The following is a 24,343-nucleotide window of genomic DNA, read 5'->3' on the forward strand; positions in this document are numbered from 1 at the left end:
ACATTTACTACCTTATACTCCTTACTCCAGTCCATCATGTCACAGCATCAGTGATCTATTCGGCCACATACCACTCTATGTGTACAAATAAAGGGTTAGCACAAAGAACGTTCATTTCTCGGCTCAAAACACGATTCCGCAACTACTACAAATGTAGCATCAAATTGAATTCACTGAATCAGATTTTAAAAGGTCACGTGATGGACAAGTATCATCATGGTAGCATCAAATTGAATTCACTGAATCAGAGATGTAAAAAGGTCACGTGATAGACAAGTATCATAAGAATCTGCTGAATGTGTTGGGGGGGGGGGTCTTCGAGGTTATCATCCATCATCATCTCCTGCTGAGCCCTGTGTTCGGATGTTCACATCTCTGAGTCGCCTCGTGTGCGTTGAAAATGTCAGTCGTCAATTTATTACTGAATTATCGATGGATTCCTGGGGATCACGGAGAATCGTAACTTGTACATGCAACGTACGTGTCACATGAGGTGTCTGGAGCGATTCATGTAATTTTACATGTGACTCACAAGGACATTAGGAAACGGTGGACAAATCAATTTAACGCAGTCGATTCTCTGTAATTTCTCAAAAATTTTTTTTTTTTTTTTTAACTTCTGTCATGAAAGGTGAGCAGAGGTTATGTTTTCAGTCCTGTCTGTCTGTTTGTTTATCTGTGAACAGGATATCTCAAAACGTGGACAGATTCGGCTGAAATTTTGTGAGCAGGTTCCGTGTGCAACAAAGGACGAGTCAAATCAATTTTGGTGAAGATCCGAATCCTGATGCAGGTACAATTTTTTTTAAAGTAATTCTTCGCCGTTGAGAGATAGAGCTAAAAATGATATGAGCTTGAATGAATGAATGAATGAATGAATGAATGATCGTTTTAAGGCCATTTTCCCCCGCTAAAGCGGGGGTTAGCTTGCTGACCCCATGACAATCATGGTTCCCTGTTTGAGGCAATGTTTTCATGGCCGGATGCCCTTCCTGACGCCAACCCTTAATCACCGCTTAAGATGCGCAGGGATACGGTGTACCTATTCTAAATCGGGGTACACACCGGGATCATTCATCCCAGCAAGCTGGTACTCAATTTGCCGACATCGGAGGGATGACAGGTTGAGTCAACCCCCCTGGTGTTAATTCAGCGATTGACCGGGATTCTAACCCAGGATCCTAGGATCCCAAGCCGGCACCCTAACCGCTAAGCCAACACCTGGCTACCAGCTTATAGCACGATATTTCAAAACTTGGTGGCCGAGTTGGTCCGGTGTCCAGAACAAGCAGATTCTATTTTGATCCAGATCCGGATCCGGATACAAAACGTAACCTTTTCAACCTGATGGAGGTTTGCGCTCTACCTGGTCATAGCACCATTCTAGTTTTTATTAGCTCACCTGGAACGAAGTTCTGGGGAGCTTATGGGATGGCGCATCGGCCGTCCATCAATCCGTCAGTCCATAGACACTTGCAACACCTTCTCTGAAACCGCCGATGGGATTGTGACCAAATTTGTCACAAATGATATATGGTGTGTTGTGACTAAAATTTGTTCACGGAATTAAATAAATCGGGGTCTATGGATGTCTACAGGGGGTCAAAGTGGATCCAGGTTTGACCCCCCCCCCCCCTCACCCAAATAGAACTACACACGCAATTCGATTAAACTTGACCACAAATTTAATCACCGGAGATGCACCAGGGGTTGGTTGTTCACGACATATTTAAAAAAAACAAAAAAAAAAAACGGGGAAAAATATAAATAACTGGTGAAGTTACCTTGATGAAAGAACCCCGATGGTTTCAAGCAAAATTTGCAAACATTGCTTCGGACCAATGCGGCGACATTGAAAGTTCCAATTCATTGTTGTTGAGAAACCTCAATGTTTTCAGCAAAATATTGAAGCAACATTCTCGATCATAAACAGAGCAATCAGTCCTCCGATGTGGAGGTGAAATATGCAAGGTCGAGATATTTTGGTAACAAACAAGATTATTGCATCGGAGGACCTCGTTCTCATCTCAGATTTCATCCTCAGGTAACAAGTCACAACTTTTAACCGCTCATGAAAAATCAAATAATCCACAACAGCACGAAACAGATCGAGGATGGCTACTTTACTCACCCAGCACAGATAAATCCTCACCTGTAATGAAGATGAGTGAATGAGACTAACTGTCAATTCAACCCATGAATAGCACAGCCCATCTGAAAATGCCACGCCATTGCCAAAAGAGCAGCTGAACCAGTCAACGGATGGCATCCGATGAAACGCCGCTTTGGCACAAACAAAACAAGGTGGTGACAAAGCAGACGCTAACATACACAACCGAAATCTGCAATTCCACCATTCGCGGAACACCACTGTGGAGCTCCACCACCCCCTCCTCTCCTCCTCAGGACATTTACCACCTGCACTACCACCGGAGATTGGACCACATGGTTTCACCAATCTTAAGAGCTGTCCCAACCAAATAAGCACAAATATAGTTTAAAGTTTTTTAAAACATTCACCACCACTTAGGTCCTATCCTATATATATATATATATATATATATATACACACCTGTGATGCTACCTCAATTTGGAGGCGAACAAGGCAAATAATGCAAGCACGCAAGCATTTCCTACACCAAACACCTTCCTGCTGGAATCCAAACGGATACAATGAAAACGCAGGTGCAATGTCACTTCAGGACTTGTAAAACTTGCAAAAAAAGAAGAAAAAAAATCACAAAACTTGTGAAGTGATCAGATCACCAACGGTACAAAAACTTTGCTACAAAGGAAGTGAAACAGATAAGTGTATGAATGTCACAAGAGGCAGATATGTTACAAAGCAGATTCGAAGCAGTAAAGAGTCAGGAATGTAACAACAGGTGAGAATAATAAGAAATGTGAAAGAAACGAGATGACAGAGGACTGGATTGATGAGTAGAGAAGCACCAATTAAAATCCCTGATGAGTCTTCCTTTTCCTTGTCTGCTGTCATTTCTCTTTTGCTTTTAGTTCTGTTAGCGACATGGAGGGATTAGGCACAAATTCCCACTCTGAAGCTGCCATGAAACCCACCATCGACACATCTGCTCTTGGCTATAATTCACAAACAAGGTCAAAGTTTTGGAACCGAACACTGATGCCATGTTGAAGAGCACATCGAGTGCTGAAAGGACATGTGTGCGTCCGTGTGTGTGTGTGTGAGTGTGCGTGTCCGTCACGCTTTATTCTCGAGGGTTCCTGCATTTGGAGATTAATAAAATTGGAAAACCAAGAATTGATTTACTTTGAACAAAATATTCAGGTCCGTTTAAACATAGAAAACACATGGCGGTTTTAAGCCTGTCTTTCCAGGATGGAGGAAGAAGAAGCAAGAGCTGGAGCTTTAACAGAGCGGTTCCAACGGTGTGACAGCAGGGGAACCCTTTGGAATATTGCGTGACGGACACAAAAGTAACACAAACAATTATATATATGGTAATACTCATATACACACACACACACACACACACACACACACACACACACACACACACACACACACACACACACACACACACACACACACACACGTAGCCAAAAATATTGGCACCCTTGCACTTTAAAAAAAATAATTCACCATTTCTTCCAGAAAATTGTTGAAATAAAAAAATATTTTGACGTCCACAAATGTATTTCCTTGGTTTGCAGTGGAACAAAGCAAAAAAAGCTGAAAAGATTACTAAATCATAGCTTATTCCACACAGAAATCCAAAAATGGCCCGCACAATATTATTGGCACCTTTTAGAAGTCGTTAGAAATAATTAGATTTCAAGCAGGAGATTCTCTTTTACTTTGAACTTTGAATTGAACTCACCTGTGGTGAGTGGCAGGTGCCTGCAATATAAAGATCACTCATTCAACCAGTTTGAATAGAGAAAAGGAGTCATTCTGCTGTTTTGTGTCACGGTGTGTACCACAATGATCATGGAGAAAAAGAAAGAAAACCAAAGAATTGTCTGAGGAGGTCAGACACAAGATTATAGCCAAGCATGGACAATCTCAAGGCTACAAGTCCATCTCCAGAGACCTCGATGTTCCTGTGTCCACCGTACGCATGGTATCAGGAAGTTTAAGGCCCATGGCACTGCAGCCAACCTTCCGAGACATGGCAGCAAGAGAAAACTTGATCGAAGATTGCAGCGAAGGATTGTTCGAATGGTGGAGAAAGCACGTCGATCAACTGCCGAACAGAGTCAAGCTGACCTTCAGATACAAGATACGACAGTTTCAACTTGCACCATCGGTCACCAACTCAATCAAAGGGGGTTCTATGGAGGACCCCCAAAGCTAAGAGAGAGAGAGACAAAAGAAAGCCCGACTGGAGTTTGCCAAAACTCCATCTGGGAGAATGTCCTGTGGACAGATGAGACCAAATTAGAGCTTTTTGGTAAAGCACATCATCTCTATGTTTATAGAAAACAAAATGAAGCGTTCAAAGAAAAGAACACCTTCCGTACAGTCAAACATGGAGGAGGTTCAGTGATGTTTTGGGGTTGCTGTGCTGCCTCTGGCACTGGGTGCCTTGAATGTGTGCATGGCATCATGAAATCAGGAGATTACCAAGGCATTTTGGAGTGCAATGTTCAACGCATTGTCAGAAAGCTTGGTCTCCATCGAAGGTCATGGGTCTTCCAGCAGGACAATGACCCCAAACACACTTCAAAAAGCACCCAGGAATGGTTCAAGACAAAACGCTGGACTGTTCTGAAGTTGCCAGCGATGAGTCCAGATCTAAATCCCATTGAACCCCTGTGGGGAGATCTGAAAACAGCAGTTGGGAGAAGGCATCCTTCAAATCTGGGAGAACTGGAGCAGTTTGCACAAGAAGAGTGGGACAACCTGCCAGTAGAGAGGTGTAGGAAGCTCATTCATGGCTATAGGAAGCGCTTGACTGCAGTTATTTTGTCCAAAGTCTGTGCGACCAAATATTAAGTCTACTGTGTCAATAATTTTGTCAATGCTATTTCTTTTTATTTTCTGATTTAAAAGGATATATTAAGTTCTGAATCAAAAACAAAGGTTCTGTAATATTAACCATGAAATAAAGAATTGTGGAGACCAAATACTTTTGTCAATTTGAACTTATCTTTACAGAAAATTGTGAGTTCTTTGAAAAAAAGTGCAAGAGTGCCAATATTTTTGGCCATGATTGTGTGTGTGCATGTATATATATATATATATATATATATATATATATATATATATATATATATATATATATATACAGTATATATATATATATATATATATATATATATATATATATATATATATATATACCAGCAGAAGTAACCGGCATTGCCGGGCGGGGGAGGAGGAGGGGAGGGGGAAGAGGAGGGGAGGGGAACGGGGGGGGAGGGGGGGAGGGGAGGGTGTGGGGGTGCCCGGGGGAAGAAGGGCCCCTCCCCCTCCCCCCTTTACCCCTCCCCCCTTCCCCCCCCTGCCCCTCTTCCCCCTCCCCTCCCTCCTCCCCCCATTCCCCTCCCCTCCTCTTCCCCCTCCCCTCCTCCTCCCACTTAACACCAGGGGGGTTGACTCAGCCTGTCATCCTACCGAGGTCGGCAAATTGAGTACCAGTTCACTGGTAATTCCCTGTGTGCCGCAAGAGACGAACAGGGTTGGCGGCACGAACCCGGAAGTCGGAACTCATTGTCGTCAAATAAATGTAGCATGTATGTTTCACTCTCTGTCACATGCCGTTGGTCCCATGTCAATCGGATGAAGTTGAAAAATTCACATTACGAAGTTTCTCTGGGACGTACTGATTCCGAATAATGAAGTTGAAAAATTAACGTTCCGAAATACGCTAATTACGCTAACAGAAGCGCTGGCGCTGCAAAGCGCTAGAGGGAGCGCTGCGCTCCCTCCCTTCGATTCCCTCCCTCTTCTGCTCGCGCTTCTTCGCTAATACGCTAATTTTAAAACCCGAAGTTTTTTAAAGTTTAAGGTGTGCTGTAGTTGCTCTGAGACGTACTGATTCCGAATATGCCTTTGGTTTTTCTCTGCGATGAGTAGTTCTCGAGTTATAAGAGGACAAACAAACAAACATACTTTACTGCTTTATATATACTAGGGCATGCCCGTACTATATATATATCTAAAATTATATCCCCCCCCCTCTATTTACATGAAATGGTTTGGTCCAAAGCGAACGGCTTGCGAGTACGGTGACAATCCCCCCCCTCTATTTACATGAAATGGTTTGGTCCAAAGCGAACGGCTTGCGGAGTTTGGTAAAGAAATCGCCATAGCGTGCACAAACGGGCAGGAAAGCGAAAGAATCGCAAATTAGTTTTAATTAGTTTTAAAACATAGTTTAACGCCAACATAGTTTGCCAACGTGAAATAAATGAATACGCTCTCAAATGTGCCGTCCGAGGCAGAGTCTGTTCGCCACGTTCGGCACACGTGATAGCTCGCTGCTCTCTGATTGGTTGAATCGTTTTTTGGACATAGCTCGGTAACTACTTGTCCAATTAATTTCAAACCTAGAAAAGGCACATCCTCGGGTCCCCAGCAATATACCTGGCAAGTTGCAAGTATATCGGACCCGTGGTTGTCGAGAAACAGCGGTCACAGACAAACAAACACACACACAGACATACACACATACACACACACACACACACACAGAGATTAGTGGAATTATAGATAGACTAGGGCATGCCCGTACGTGGGTGCCCGTTCCTTGCCAAAAAAAAAAAAAAACGCTACCCGTACGCTCTACCCCTCCCGTACGCCCGTACGCCCGTAAACAAAAAAAACAACGCTCTTCGCTTCCGCCCTTCGCTCTGGGAGAAATAATGCGCATAAGAAATAATGCTCTTCTCCTTCTCCCTCCTTTTGCTTTAAATATTTCCCCATTGATTCTTGTCTTTTTGCAATTGTTGTTTTCATGTATTGTTATGCATTATGTTTGCCACTCTGTCAAAGCGCCTTTGGGCTTCTGGAAAAGCGCTATACAAAATAAATGAATTATTATTATTATTATAGCGTCATAGCGTCATAGCGATTTTTTTTTTCATAGCGTCATAGCGTCATAGCGTCATAGCGGTCATAGCGATTTTTTTTTTCATAGCGTCATAGCGTCATAGCGTCATAGCGGTCATAGCGTTTCATAGCGTCATAGCGATTTTTTTTTTCATAGCGTCATATCGTTCATAGCGTCATAGCGTTCATAGCGTCATAGCGTCATCACGTGATCGCTCTGAGCGAATCAGCGCCCACCTGCCCTGATTCCGTGCGCTGAAATGCGCTGAGGTAAATATGAATAAAAAATATGGATCGTCAAATATTTTGAGTTCGGCCATGTTCGTCCCACGCTCAATGGCCATGTCTATGCCAAATATCAAGCACGTAAGCCTCTCCGTTTAGGAGTCTATCGGTAACATTACACACACACACACACACACACACACACATACACACACACGCACACACACACACACAAACTGTGTTTTATATATATATATATATATATGTCCAGGAGAGTCCCATCCATACAATAATAGGACACACGGAAAGAGCACACAATTAAGAACAGTCACAACAACAGTCACAACAATTATGTGTTATAAAATATCCTCTTTTTTTCATGTTTCACTTCATTTTACATCCTCATAGAAACTCAGATAGATATGGAATAAGTTTGTGAAGTGTAACGTGTTAACTTTTGATTAAATCTGCCAGCGAAGTGATGGGTGGGCACAGATAATCGTTTTTGAAAGGAAACACGAAACTGGCCATGACGTAGATGTGGCTACATTGTCCGTTATTACGACGATCTGATCTGATCCGGAAATGGCGAGTTTACATTTAGTGCTCAGGTTCTTTCCGCCGCATTTTGTGCACGTCCGTTCAATGTTTTCGTTCATCTGTATCAGAAACATTTTGTTTATGTACATCATTTGTTATGAAGATCCATCCCAAAGATTCCGGAATCTTCAGCTTTTCTTTAGAATCAGTTCGTGACAGGCCTGAGGCCTTTTTGTGGGGATTTTCCCGAATTTTCCTGTGAATAAAGTATGAGATTGTGGTGGGACGCTCCGAGCTCGGGATAAATTAACCCGTGTTTCCCCGACTCATTTGCAATTCCTATTGTTTCGTTCACTTGGATGTGACCCTCTGGCAGATACATTCTTTGTTAACTTTGGAATCTCCCGTGATGAAGGTAACTCCGAGGGCCTTTAACTCACTCACCGCAGGCAGGTTGGTGGTCTTTCCGTCTTCTACCGACTCCTCTCCGGCCTTGCCCCCCCAGCTCTCTCTGTGCTCTGTCCCCCCAATATTCCTACAGGTCGCACAAGATCTGCCTGCAACCCTCTGATGGTTAAACTGCCGAAATCTCGGCTCTCCGCTCACCTTCACTCCTTCATTCCTCTTTTCTCCCACCTCTGGAACAAACTCCTTCACTCTCTTCAATCCCTCTCCTCCCTCCAGGTCTTCAAAACAGCTGTTCACCACCATCTCTTATCTTCCCCCATCCAAAACCTTGATCTTTCCTACCCCCGCTAATTCACCCCAGATCCACTTTTTTGAAATACCGACTTCCTTCCTGGAAGTCCTAGCAGTGTCCATGTGTTTTTTACCCCTCCCACACCCACCCCCTTCCCGTGCCTCCTCCCCCCAAGCCCTCTCCCTCCCACAGATCTCCCCATGTCCCTGCTCTCCATCTTGTTCTCCCGCTCCCTTTATCATATGTTTTATGTGTCAGTTTGTGCTTTTGTAATCAATGTTCGCTCTTACACGAGCCTCGATCTTGTAAATGTAAAAAAAAAAAAAAAGAAGTAAATAATCATAACATCCTTGGATCAATCTTTTCACGCACATTCACTATTGTGTGGACTTGGATACGAATGTCAACATTGAAGACTTTGTCAGATGAAATGCATGGAGAATGCAGCTTCTGGACATCCTCAAGTAGAGCTAGTGGACTCCAAGACTTATCGATTTACACATAGTAAACCGTCACTTCAATGAGTAGGCCACAAACTTACATTCATCACTATTGAGGACAATACATGGTAAACTCCACGCATGGCTGGCGGACTTCCTCTCTGGTCGTAGTCAACGTGTGGCCCTGAATGGGTTTCTCTCATCTCCCCTTCCTGTTCAGGCTTGAGTTCCCCAAGGCAGTGTTCTGGGCCCTGTGATTTTTCTGGTCTTCATCAATGATCGCTCCGACTCTCTTGAAAATCCTCTCTATCTCTTTGCTGATGACTCTACTCTCTGCCGCTCCATTCCTCATCCCTCAGATCGGCAGCCTGCAGCCTCCTCACTCTCTGCAGACCTGGACAAAATCACAGACTGGGCAAACAAGTGGAACATGTCTTTCAATCCTGATAAATCTCACACTCTTACGATGCCTCTCCGAAAAGACCGACTGGACAACCCTCCCATCCACTTTCTGAATAATCCTCTCCAAGAAGATCTGTCACTCAAGCTTTTGGGTCTCACTATCTGCCATGATCTTTCCTGGGAAAACCACATTTCAAATCTGGCCTCCAAAGCCAGTCGCCGACTGGGCATCCTCTGTCGTGCGAAGTCCTTCCTTGGCACACCTGAGCTCCTCACCACATACAAGGCTTTCATCCGCAGCTCAATGGAATACTGCTCTCCCCTCTGGGCCGGTGCTCCTGCCTCACACCTAGCTCGTCTTCATGCTGTTGAAACCAAAGCATTCAGAATCATTGGAATCTCCCGCGATGAAGCTAACTCCAAGGGCCTTTCACTCACTCAACGCAGGCAGGTTGGTGGTCTTTCCGTCTTCTACCGACTCCTCCTTGCCCCCCAGCTCTCTCTAGGCTCTGTCCCACAAATATTCCTACAGGTCGCACAAGATCTGCCTGCAACCCTCTTATGGTCAAACTGCCAAAATCAAGACTCTCTGCTCACCTTCACTCCTTCATTCCTCTTTTCTCCCGCCTCTGGAACAAAGTCCCTCACTCTCTTCAATCCCACTCCACCCTCCAGGTCTTTAAAACGGCTGTTCACCACCATCTCTTATCTTCCCCCATCCAAAACCTTGATCTTTTCTACCCCCGCTAATTTCACCCCAATTCCACTTTTTTGAAACACCACTTCTGTCCTGGAAGTCCTTGGTGTCCTTGTGGTTTATACTTTTCCCACCCCCCCCCCCTTCCCACGCCTCCTCCCCCCAGGCCCTCTCCCTCCCACACATCTCCCTGCTCTCAAATGTTGTGTTTATGTGCTTCCCCTTCTCTCCCCATCTTGTCTTCCGCTCCCTCTTTTTATATATTTTGTTTGTCTGGTTGATTTGTTTGTGAAGTAAATGTCAGCTCTTTCACGAGCCTCGATTCAGTATACAAAAAACAAACAAACAAAAAAAACAACAACATTGATTTGAATAAGGCTTGGTGGTAGATTTTGCCATCTGTGAACATCTTAACCTCAGGTGAAGCCCCCCTAAATTCTGGATCTGCCCTGCTAAGTGTCCAAAGGGAACGCAACAGCTACATTTTCAAATATCAAAAACCATTAATGGATTCTATGCTCGATGATAGATTCAAAAATTTGTCCCTCGATAAGTAAACCGAAATCGAAATCGAAGCGAGATTATGAGTATGACCATAATCTTAGGGTTAGGGTTCGGGTTCGGGTTCGGGTATGCCAGATCAAGGGAGTGGGCGTTCCCTTTGCATCCGCGGTGACGTCACCACTCCCAGGATATTTTGGCTCTTTCCCTGAAACGAATGCAGAAGGGCAATGGGAATGACTCGAGCTTGGGTGAAATTGCACTCAACCGTTTGGTTTCACGGGTTAACATAGAACGATGAAAATATGCAGCGAATGTTGTGAAATGACTCCAAGGTGGGGTTTGGGCCAAAGAGGGAGCAAGGGAATGGGACTCGGGGACATGTCCTCGGTTCTCCCTCTCACATCATGTTGACGTCTTACTTTGCCAAGCTCAGTGAATCACCCTTTGCTGCACGTTTACATAAGCTTACCCTCAGCAAATGCGAGTCTGTCCTGCGTTTAAAAGGTTGTTTAGTAAACCACATGTTAAATAAGGCTGGCACGATGGACTAGGTGGGTGCACACACTCGCCTCAAAGCTACCCAGCCATGGTCTGAATCCCGACCCATCTATAAACCGTCATCCTGGTGTTTCACAGGTGGGGTGATTCATTAATATGAGCGCTGTTCCTCGGATAGACGTTAAACTGGGCATCCCGACTGTTAAAGATCCCACGGTGTTCTTCACGAAGAGGAGGCGAGCTATCGCCGGCACACTGAACGAATTACAAATTCCTGCCCTAACCTGCAAGGGGCACTGCATCAGCGGCACAGCCAAGCTCCCGGAAACGACGCAACCAGCAGCCACAGGTTACACACAAAATGAACGAATGAACCATGGTGGGGGTGAACATGCCATTACAGTCATTATTATCACAAATACAATCATTTACCAATACCTGTCGTGTCAAATGTTCACCTTTAAGTGTTTAAACGTGTCTCAAACATCACAGTATACATCTTTTACATGATTGCGTATATCACAGGAATATACAATGATGTAAAACAATCAGAAATAGCAAATAAAACTCATCATGAGCACATTGTGTATCCGATAATAATGGATGGCAGAACAGGTATTTTTTGTTATAAAAGCCAGATGTACAAACACATCCATCTCCGCTTTATTTAAAATGGAACATAATGGATACAAACAAAACTAAAAAGCGACGCAAAATGCAAAGCCTGTCCGCGTCCGCTTTGTAATCAAACTAAAGTTGATGAAAACGACAGTTTAAAAAAAATTGTACATTTTATTCATTTGTGTTCTCCATATTCTGATAAGATTTGTTGAAGATTTAATGACAAATGTTTAATTGGTAAAAAAAAGTTATGGCCTGGACAGACGCAGTGAGCTCAATAATAAATAAAGAAAAACGCAGAAGTTTTTTGTTTTTTTTCGAAACAAGACGTCCGTCTCACGCTTGACGTGCTGCGGCAGGGCGAATAAGGCCTATTTGTAGTCACTATGACTTTGCCCTTTCAGACATTGACCCAATTTTTTTTTTATTCTCTCCATATTCTCATAATAATAGTTTGCTGAAAATTTTATGACAAAAGCTCAAATGGTGAAAAATGGAAAGCGAGGGCTAACTTTTTCCCTATTTTGACACTTAAGAACTCAAACCTGGGGCATTAATCCAAAAAGAATCGGTACACATTTCATGTATTTCCCAATGTTGATTGTGTACACAAAATGTCAATAATAATGTTTCAAAATGTGCCCACAATTAAATTTTTCAGTATTTTACCTTTTCACCCCACACGAGGTGGCAGGCCAAAAATGGCACTACTTTTGCACCCTTCTCAGCATGTTGTTATGAAGGAATATCAACCACAGCACGTTGACATCATGGAACATCGACCACAACATTGATATCATGGAAAATCAGCCACTGCAGGTTGACATCATGGAACATCGACCACAACATTGATATCATGTAAAATCAACCACAGCACGTTGACATCATGGAACATCGACCACAACATTGATATCATGTAAAATCAGCCACTGCAGGTTGACATCATGGAACATCAACCACAACATTGCTATCATGTAAAATCAGCCACTGCAGGTTTACATCATGGAACATCGACCACAACATTGATATCATGGAAAATCAGCCACAGCACGTTGACATCATGGAACATCGACCACAACATTGATATCATGTAAAATCAGCCACTGCAGGTTTACATCATGGAACATCGACCACAACATTGATATCATGTAAAATCAACCACAGCACGTTGACATCATGGAACATCGACCACAACATTGATATCATGTAAAATCAGCCACTGCAGGTTTACATCATGGAACATCGACCACAACATTGATATCATGGAAAATCAACCACAGCACGTTGACATCATGGAACATCGACCACAACATTGATATAATGGAACATCGACCACAGCACGTTGACATCATGGAACATCGACCACAACATTGATATCATGGAAAATCAACCACAGCACGTTGACATCATGGAACATCGACCACAACATTGATATCATGTAAAATCAACCACAGCACGTTGACATCATGGAACATCGACCACAACATTGATATCATGTAAAATCAGCCACTGCAGGTTTACATCATGGAACATCGACCACAACATTGATATCATGGAAAATCAACCACAGCACGTTGACATCATGGAACATCGACCACAACATTGATATCATGGAACATCGACCACAGCACGTTGACATCATGGAACATCGACCACAACATTGATATCATGGAAAATCAGCCACAGCACGTTGACATCATGGAACATCGACCACAACATTGATATCATGGAAAATCAACCACAGCACGTTGACATCATGGAACATCGACCACAACATTGATATCATGGAAAATCAGCCACAGCACGTTGACATCATGGAATTATCAACCACAACATTGATATCATGTAAAATCAGCCACAGCACGTTGACATCATGGAATATCGACCACAACATTGATATCATGGAAAATCAGCCACTGCAGGTTGACATCATGGAATATCGACCACAACATTGATATCATGGAAAATCAGCCACAGCACGTTGACATCATGGAATATCGACCACAACATTGATATCATGTAAAATCAGCCACTGCAGGTTTACATCATGGAACATCGACCACAACATTGATATCATGGAAAATCAGCCACTGCAGGTTGACATCATGGAATATCGACCACAACATTGATATCATGGAAAATCAGCCACTGCAGGTTGACATCATGGAACATCGACCACAACATTGATATCATGTAAAATCAGCCACTGCAGGTTGACATCATGGAACATCAACCACAACATTGATATCATGTAAAATCAGCCACTGCAGGTTTACATCATGGAACATCGACCACAACATTGATATCATGGAAAATCAGCCACTGCAGGTTGACATCATGGAACATCGACCACAACATTGATATCATGGAAAATCAGCCACAGCACGTTGACATCATGGAACATCGACCACAACATTGATATCATGGAAAATCAGCCACAGCACGTTGACATCATGGAATTATCAACCACAACATTGATATCATGTAAAATCAGCCACAGCACGTTGACATCATGGAATATCGACCACAACATTGATATCATGGAAAATCAGCCACTGCAGGTTGACATCATGGAATATCGACCACAACATTGATATCATGGAAAATCAGCCACAGCACGTTGACATCATGGAATATCGACCACAACATTGATATCATGTAAAATCAGCCACTGCAGGTTTACATCATGGAACATCGACCACAACATTGATATCATGGAAAATCAGCCACTGCAGGTTGACATCATGGAATATCGACCACAACATTGATATCATGGAAAATCAGCCACTACAGGTTGACATCATGGAACATCGACCACAACATTGATATCATGTAAAATCAGCCACTGCAGGTTGACATCATGGAACATCAACCACAACATTGATATCATGTAAAATCAGCCACTGCAGGTTTACATCATGGAACATCGACCACAACATTGATATCATGGAAAATCAGCCACTGCAGGTTGACATCATGGATTATCGACCACAACATTGATATCATGGAAAATCAGCCACTGCAGGTTTACATCATGGAACATCAACCACAACATTGATATCATGGAAAATCAGCCACTGCAGGTTGACATCATGGAATATCGACCACAACATTGCTATCATGGAAAATCAGCCACTGCAGGTTGACATCATGGATTATCGACCACAACATTGATATCATGGAAAATCAGCCACAGCACGTTGACATCATGGAACATCGACCACAACATTGATATCATGGAAAATCAACCACAGCACGTTGACATCATGGATTATCGACCACAACATTGATATCATGGAAAATCAGCCACAGCACGTTGACATCATGGAACATCGACCACAACATTGATATCATGGAAAATCAGCCACTGCAGGTTGACATCATGGAATATCGACCACAACATTGCTATCATGGAAAATCAGCCACTGCAGGTTGACATCATGGATTATCGACCACAACATTGATATCATGGAAAATCAGCCACAGCACGTTGACATCATGGAACATCGACCACAACATTGATATCATGTAAAATCAGCCACTGCAGGTTGACATCATGGAACATCGACCACAACATTGATATCATGGAAAATCAGCCACAGCACGTTGACATCATGGAACATCGACCACAACATTGATATCATGGAAAATCAACCACAGCACGTTGACATCATGGAACATCGACCACAACATTGATATCATGGAAAATCAGCCACTGCAGGTTGACATCATGGATTATCGACCACAACATTGATATCATGGAAAATCAGCCACTGCAGGTTGACATCATGGATTATCGACCACAACATTGATATCATGGAAAATCAGCCACTGCAGGTTGACATCATGGATTATCGACCACAACATTGATATCATGGAAAATCAGCCACTGCAGGTTGACATCATGGATTATCGACCACAACATTGATATCATGGAAAATCAACCACAGCACGTTGACATCATGGAACATCGACCACAACATTGATATCATGGAAAATCAGCCACTGCAGGTTGACATCATGGATTATCGACCACAACATTGATATCATGGAAAATCAGCCACTGCACGTTGACATCATGGAATTATCAACCACAACATTGATATCGTGTAAAATCAGCCACAGCACGTTGACATCATGGAATATCGACCACAACATTGATATCATGGAAAATCAGCCACTGCAGGTTGACATCATGGAACATCGACCACAACATTGATATCATGTAAAATCAGCCACTGCAGGTTGACATCATGGAACATCAACCACAACATTGATATCATGTAAAGTCAGCCACTGCAGGTTTACATCATGGAACATCGACCACAACATTGATATCATGGAAAATCAGCCACTGCAGGTTGACATCATGGAACATCGACCACAACATTGATATCATGTAAAGTCAGCCACTGCAGGTTGACATCATGGAACATCAACCACAACATTGATATCATGTAAAGTCAGCCACTGCAGGTTTACATCATGGAACATCGACCACAACATTGATATCATGTAAAATCAGCCACTGCAGGTTGACATCATGGATTATCGACCACAACATTGATATCATGGAAAATCAGCCACTGCAGGTTGACATCATGGAATATCGACCACAACATTGATATCATGGAAAATCAGCCACTGCAGGTTGACATCATGGAATATCGACCACAACATTGATATCATGTAAAATCAACCACAGCACGTTGACATCATGGAATTATCAACCACAACATTGATATCATGGAAAATCAGCCAATGCAGGTTGACATCATGGAATATCGACCACAACATTGATATCATGTAAAATCAGCCACAGCAGGTTGACATAATGGAATATCGACCACAACATTGATATCATGTAAAATCAACCACAGCACGTTGACATCATGGAATTATCAACCACAACATTGATATCATGGAAAATCAGCCAATGCAGGTTGACATCATGGAATATCGACCACAACATTGATATCATGGAAAATCAGCCAATGCAGGTTGACATCATGGATATCGACCACAACATTGATATCATGGAAAATCAGCCACAGCACGTTGACATCATGGAATATCGACCACAACATTGATATCATAGAAAATCAGCCACTGCAGGTTGACATCATGGAACATCGACCACAACATTGATATCATGTAAAATCAGCCACTGCAGGTTGACATCATGGAACATCAACCACAACATTGATATCATGTAAAATCAGCCACTGCAGGTTTACATCATGGAACATCGACCACAACATTGATATCATGGAAAATCAGCCACTGCAGGTTGACATCATGGAATATCGACCACAACATTGATATCATGGAAAATCAGCCACTGCAGGTTGACATCATGGAATATCGACCACAACATTGCTATCATGGAAAATCAGCCACTGCAGGTTGACATCATGGAATATCGACCACAACATTGATATCATGTAAAATCAGCCACTGCAGGTTGACATCATGGAATTATCAACCACAACATTGATATCGTGTAAAATCAGCCACAGCACGTTGACATCATGGAATATCGACCACAACATTGATATCATGGAAAATCAGCCACTGCAGGTTGACATCATGGAACATCGACCACAACATTGATATCATGGAAAATCAGCCACTGCAGGTTGACATCATGGAATATCGACCACAACATTGCTATCATGGAAAATCAGCCACTGCAGGTTGACATCATGGAATATCGACCACAACATTGATATCATGGAAAATCAGCCACTGCAGGTTGACATCATGGAATATCGACCACAACATTGATATCATGGAAAATCAGCCACTGCAGGTTGACATCATGGAATATCGACCACAACATTGATATCATGTAAAATCAGCCACTGCAGGTTGACATCATGGAATATCGACCACAACATTGATATCATGGAAAATCAGCCACTGCAGGTTGACATCATGGAATATCGACCACAACATTGATATCATGGAAAATCAGCCACTGCAGGTTGACATCATGGAATATCGACCACAACATTGATATCATGGAAAATCAGCCAATGCAGGTTGACATCATGGAATATCGACCACAACATTGATATCATGGAAAATCAGCCACTGCAGGTTGACATCATGGAATATCGACCACAACATTGATATCATGTAAAATCAGCCACTGCAGGTTGACATCATGGAATATCGACCACAACATTGATATCATGGAAAATCAGCCACAGCACGTTGACATCATGGAATTATCAACCACAACATTGATATCATGTAAAATCAGCCACAGCACGTTGACATCATGGAACATCGACCACAACATTGATATCATGGAAAATCAGCCACTGCAGGTTGACATCATGGAATATCGACCACAACATTGATCTCATGGAAAATCAGCCACTGCAGGTTGACATCATGGATTATCGACCACAACATTGATATCATGGAAAGTCAGCCACTGCAGGTTGACATCATGGAATATCGACCACAACATTGATATCATGGAAAGTCAGCCACTGCAGGTTGACATCATGGAACATCGACCACAACATTGATATCATGGAAAATCAGCCACTGCAGGTTGACATCATGGAATATCGAACACAACATTGATATCATGGAAAATCAGCCACTGCAGGTTGACATCATGGATTATCGACCACATCATTGATATCATGGAAAGTCAGCCACTGCAGGTTGACATCATGGATTATCGACCACAACATTGATATCATGGAAAGTCAGCCACTGCAGGTTGACATCATGGATTATCGACCACAACAATGATATCATGTAAAATGAGCCACTGCAGATTGACATCATGGAATATCGACCACAACATTGATATCATGGAAAATCAGCCACTGCAGGTTGACATCATGGAATATCGACCACAACATTGATATCATGTAAAATCAGCCACTGCAGGTTGACATCATGGAACATCAACCACAACATTGATATCATGTAAAATCAGCCACTGCAGGTTTACATCATGGAACATCGACCACAACATTGATAACATGGAAAATCAGCCACAGCACGTTGACATCATGGAATATCGACCACAACATTGATATCATGGACAATCAGCCACAGCACGTTGACATCATGGAATTATCAACCACAACATTGATATCATGCAAAATCAGCCACTGCACGTTGACATCATGGAATATCGACCACAACATTGATATCATGGAAAATCAGCCACTGCAGGTTGACATCATGGAATATCGACCACAACATTGATATCATGGAAAATCAGCCACTGCAGGTTGACATCATGGAATATCGACCACAACATTGATATCATGTAAAATCAGCCACAGCACGTTGACATCATGGAACATCGACCACAACATTGATATCATGGAAAATCAGCCACTGCAGGTTGACATCATGGAATATCGACCACAACATTGATATCATGGAATATTGACCATAATGTTGACATCATGGAATATCGACCACAATGTTCATATCATGGAATATTGACCACAATGTTCATATCATGGAATATCGACCACAATGTTGACATCATGGAATATCGACCACAACGTTGATATCATGGAACATCGCCACAACATTGATATCATGTAAAATCAGCCACTGCAGGTTGACATCATGGAACATCGACCACAACATTGATATCATGGAAAATCAGCCACTGCAAGTTGACATCATGGAATATCGACCACAACATTGATATCATGTAAAATCAGCCACTGCAGGTTGACATCATGGAACATCAGCCACAACATTGATATCATGTAAAATCAGCCACTGCAGGTTGACATCATGGAACATCGACCACAACATTGATATCATGTAAAATCAGCCACTGCAGGTTGACATCATGGAACATCGACCACAACATTGATATCATGTAAAATCAGCCACTGCAGGTTGACATCATGGAACATCAACCACAACATTGATATCATGTAAAATCAGCCACTGCAGGTTGACATCATGGAATATCGACCACAACATTGCTATCATGTAAAATCAGCCACTGCAGGTTGACATCATGGAAAATCGACCACAACATTGATATCATGTAAAATCAGCCACTGCAGGTTGACATCATGGAACATCAACCACAACATTGATATCATGTAAAATCAGCCACTGCAGGTTGACATCATGGAATATCGACCACAACATTGATATCATGTAAAATCAGCCACTGCAGGTTGACATCATGGAATATCGACCACAACATTGATATCATGGAAAATCAGCCACTGCAGGTTGACATCATGGAACATCGACCACAACATTGATATCACGGAAAATCAGCCACTGCAGGTTGACATCATGGAATATCGACCACAACATTGATATCATGTAAAATCAGCCACTGCAGGTTGACATCACGGAATATCGACCACAACATTGATATCATGGAAAATCAGCCACTGCAGGTTGACATCATGGAACATCGACCACAACATTGATATCATGGAAAATCAGCCAATGCAGGTTGACATCATGGAATATCGACCACAACATTGATATCATGGAAAATCAGCCACTGCAGGTTGACATCATGGAACATCGACCACAACATTGATATCACGGAAAATGAGCCACTGCAGGTTGACATCATGGAATATCGACCACAACATTGATATCATGGAAAATGAGCCACTGCAGGTTGACATCATGGATTATCGACTACAACATTGATATCATGGAAAATCAGCCACTGCAGGTTGACATCATGGAATATCGACCACAACATTGATATCATGGAATATTGACCAGAATGTTGACATCATGGAATATCGACCACAATGTTCATATCATGGAATATTGACCACAATGTTCATATCATGGAATATCGACCACAATGTTCATATCATGGAATATTGACCACAATGTTCATATCATGGAATATTGACCACAATGTTGACATCATGGAATATCGACCACAACGTTGATATCATGGAATATCGACCACAATGTTGATATAATGGAATATCGACCACAATGTTGATATCATGGAATATCGACCACAAACTTCCCTGCAAATATCTGCTGCTCTTCTTCTGCTCCAATCGGTTCTTCTGATCATGTGCTTGTTTGAAGTGGACATTTCTCTGGCCATTCTCAGAGAGCCTCCTCAGCGTCGACGAGTCTGGCATTTCACTCAGACCGACTGGCACGGGCTGCAAGCAGCCATCAATCATATGGACTGGTCTCCCATCTCTACTGCCTCTGACATCAATTCTTCCTGGGAATTCTTCCATAGCAAACTACTCTCTCTCATGCACAGATTTATCCCATCTCGTCTTCAGTTGTCTTACCCTTCCTCCCGTCCATGGTACACTGAATCTTGTGGTGAGGCAGTTGCCCTGAAACAACTTGCCTTTGCCTCTTGGAAGGCAATTCCAACTGAAGGTAATCTCAGTTCCTTCCTCCAAGTTCGGAACAAGTGTGTGTCTACCCTCAGGAGTGCCAGGAAGCACTATCTCTCCACACTCAAGAAGGAACTCTAAAACCTGTCTCCTTCCTCCAAATCCTGGTGGCGTCTGGTCAAATCAGTTTCTGGTGTTTGTTCCCCCTCCATCCCCTCCCTCACCTCAAATGGCTACACAGTTGACACCTCACGTGACAAATCCGAATGCCTCAACTCTGTGTTTTCCTCAAAATCTTGTGTCCCAAACCCATCTCTCTCTGTTTCCACCTTACCCAGTCGAACCCAACTGCTCCTGGACTCTGTGTCCTTCTCTCCCGACAAGGTGAAGTTTTTCTCAAACCTCGACTCTGATTCTGCAACTGGACCAGACGGAATCAGCCCACGGGTCCGAAAATCCTGCTCTGCCGCTCTATCTCACCCTCTCTCTGTTCTTTTCACCCTCTCTTTTGCTCAAGGTCATCTGCCAGAATCTTGGAAATCAGCAAACATGACCGCTTTACACAGAAAAGGTGCAAAAACAGATCATTGCAACTGCAGACAAATCAGCCTGTTCCCAATTATTATATCAGCAAAGTCATGGAATCCATCATTGCTTCAGATATCAAATCCTTCCTCTTCTCCAATGGCTTGATCTCCGATCATCAATTTGGATTCAGACCAGGTCATTCTACTCTGGACATGTTGCTTCTGCTGTCTCAACAATGGATGGAGGTCCTCAATGCCAAACAGGAAATCAGAGCTGTCTCCCTCGACATATCTCGTGCCTTCGATACGGTCTGGCACCCAGCTCTGCTCCCCAAACTCTCCTCCTATGATATCCATGGAAATCTCCACACTTGGCTTGCGGACTTCCTCTCTGGTCGTAGTCAACGTGTGGCCCTGAATGGATTTCTCGCATCGCCCCTTCCTGTTCTGGCTGGAGTTCCCCAAGGTAGTGTTCTGGGCCCTGTGCTTTTTCTGGTCTTCATCAATGATCTCTCCGACTCTCTGGAAAATCCTCTCTATCTCTTTGCTGATGACTCCACTCTCTGCCGCTCCATTCCTCATCCCTCAGATCGGCAGCCTGCAGCCTCCTCATTCTCTGCAGACCTGGACAAAATCACAGACTGGTCAAACAAGTGGAACATGTCTTTCAATCCTGACAAATCTCACACTCTTACTATATCTCTCCGAAAAGACCGCCTGGAAAACCCTCCCATCTACTTTCTCAACAATCCTCTCCAAAAGGTTCTGTCGCTCAAGCTTTTGGGTCTCACTATCTGCCATGATCTTTCTTGGGAAAACCACATTTCCAAGCTGGCGTCCAAAGCCAGTCGCCGACTGGGCATCCTCCGTCGTGCTAAGTCCTTCCTTGGCACACCTGAGCTCCTCACCACATACAAGGCTTTCATCCGCAGCTCAATGGAATACTGTTCCCCCCTCTCGGCCGGTGCTCCTGCCTCACACCTAGCTCGGCTTCACGCTGTTGAAGCCAAAGCTTTCAGAATCATTGGAATGTCCTGCGATGAAGCTAACTCCGAGGGCCTTTCACTCACTCACCGCAGGCAGGTTGGTGGTCTTTGTCTTCTACCGACTCCTCTCCGGCCTTGCTCCCCCAGCTCTCTCTGTGCTCTGTCCCCCAAATATTCCGACAGGTCGCACAAGATATGCCAGGAACCCTCTCATGGTTAAACTGCCAAAATCTAGGCTCTCTGCTCACCTTCACTCTTTCATGCCTCTTTTCTCCCGCCTCTGGAACAAACTACCCCACTCCCTTCAATCCCACCCCTCCCTCCAGGTCTTTAAACCAGCTGTTCACCACCATCTCTTATCTTCCCCCTTCCAAAACCTTGATCTTTTCTACCCCCACTAATTCACCACAGATAGATTTTTTAGAAATTCCAACTTCTTTCCTGGAAGTCCTTGCAGTGTCCATATGTTTTATACCTCTCACACCTCCCCCCACCAAGCCCTCTCCCTCCCACAGTTCTCTCGATGTCCCTGCTCTCAAATGTTGTGTTTGTGTCCTTCGCCCTCTCTCCCCATCTTGTCAACCGCTCCCCTTATTTTGTGTTTTATGTGTCGGTTTGTGTCGGTTTAACTTTTTGTGTGATTAATGCTCGCTTTTTCACGAGCCTCGATCTTGCATACAAAAAAAAAGAAGAAAAAGTCGATATCATGGAATATCGACCACAATGTTCATATCATGAAATATCGACCGCAATCTTCATATCATGGAACATCGATCACAAAGTTCATATCATGGAATATCGCCCACAATGTTCATATTGTTGCGGTTTTGTGTTTTACAAATAAAGGTTTATTTCCCCTCATAGTTTAGTCACACTACAACATGTAGCCTCGCGATAGTTCAGTTATTTCTTAGTAAATGTAAGCATCGTCCTTTTCCTGTGTTAGTTTTGCGTTGAGCAGAATAATGAGAGTTAGGTCTCCTTCCAATGCTTTATGCTGCCTCGATACTTTGAGTTTTGGCGCAAATCACCACGAGGCCGGCCTGACAAATCGATCCAGGCCGAAGGAAGGCGGGACAGTGGGAGTGACCAGTAAGCACGAGCCGCCAATCAGGGCTCGAGGGGAGTGGCTTAGCACTGCGGCAAAAGGCGTGGTTTGGAACATTCGATGCGGGCCAGGGTGGAACCATATAATCCTGTGCCCGAAGCCCCCACCTCAGTTATGAGGAGGACATGCGCTGAGTTACGAGCTTGAGTTATTGGTTCGAAGCGCTGAACAAGTTCTGAGGAGAGGTGCGCTGAACCAAGTCAAGAGTTCTGAGAGTGCGCGGTATTGAACAAGTTCTGAGGAGAGGTGCGCTGAACCAAGTTAAGAGTTCTGAGAGTGCGCGGTGTTGAACGAGTTCTGAGGAGAGGTGCGCTGAACCAAGTTGGAGTTCTGAGAGTGCGCGGTGTTGAATCAAGTTATGAGCCGGGATCCTCTGTTGAATTGAGTTACAAGTTGAGTTTGCGGTTGAGCTTGAGTCAGATCCTCCGTTGAGTTACGAGAGTGAAAGCGCGACTTTGATTAATCACGCTGTGAAGGACCGCCGTGCCGGGCGAGAGACGCGCGTATATTTTCCCTCCTGCCTGCCTTTGTTCGAGATACGCGCCGCGAGGATCCCTCCCGCCTGCCTGCCTGCCTTCGTCGAGGGATGTGCTGTGACCTGCAGAGGGCCACGCCGGGTGAGCTGTTCCTGAACGACAAAGCCGGCGCGTTCAGCGCATGAACAATCCTTCCTTCATCCCCCTGTGAGTGTGGATGGGCCCATTGT

The 24,343-nt window shown here is 43.6% G+C and overlaps 1 protein-coding gene across 10 annotated transcripts in view; it reads right to left on the reverse strand.

The window, feature by feature from the left end:
* Positions 1 to 24,343, reverse strand: part of CLIP1 (CAP-Gly domain containing linker protein 1) — a 256,458-nt gene that overhangs the window by 214,107 nt on the left and 18,008 nt on the right. The window contains exon 1 of one of the 10 annotated variants that reach the window (XM_078768316.1): positions 2,132 to 2,159. The exons of 7 other annotated variants lie outside the window; for them this stretch is intronic. The gene's annotated coding sequence lies outside the window, so the exon portion shown is untranslated. Of the gene's footprint in view, positions 1 to 1,784; positions 1,804 to 2,131; positions 2,160 to 24,343 lie in introns of those variants that run through there. 2 more of the 10 variants (XM_068135140.2, XM_068135142.2) reach the window with 2 other exon arrangements.

Source organism: Myxine glutinosa, chromosome 14 (assembly GCF_964187855.1).
Source record: "Myxine glutinosa chromosome 14, kmMyxGlut1.1, whole genome shotgun sequence".
In the NCBI taxonomy this organism is placed as follows: domain Eukaryota; kingdom Metazoa; phylum Chordata; class Myxini; order Myxiniformes; family Myxinidae; genus Myxine; species Myxine glutinosa.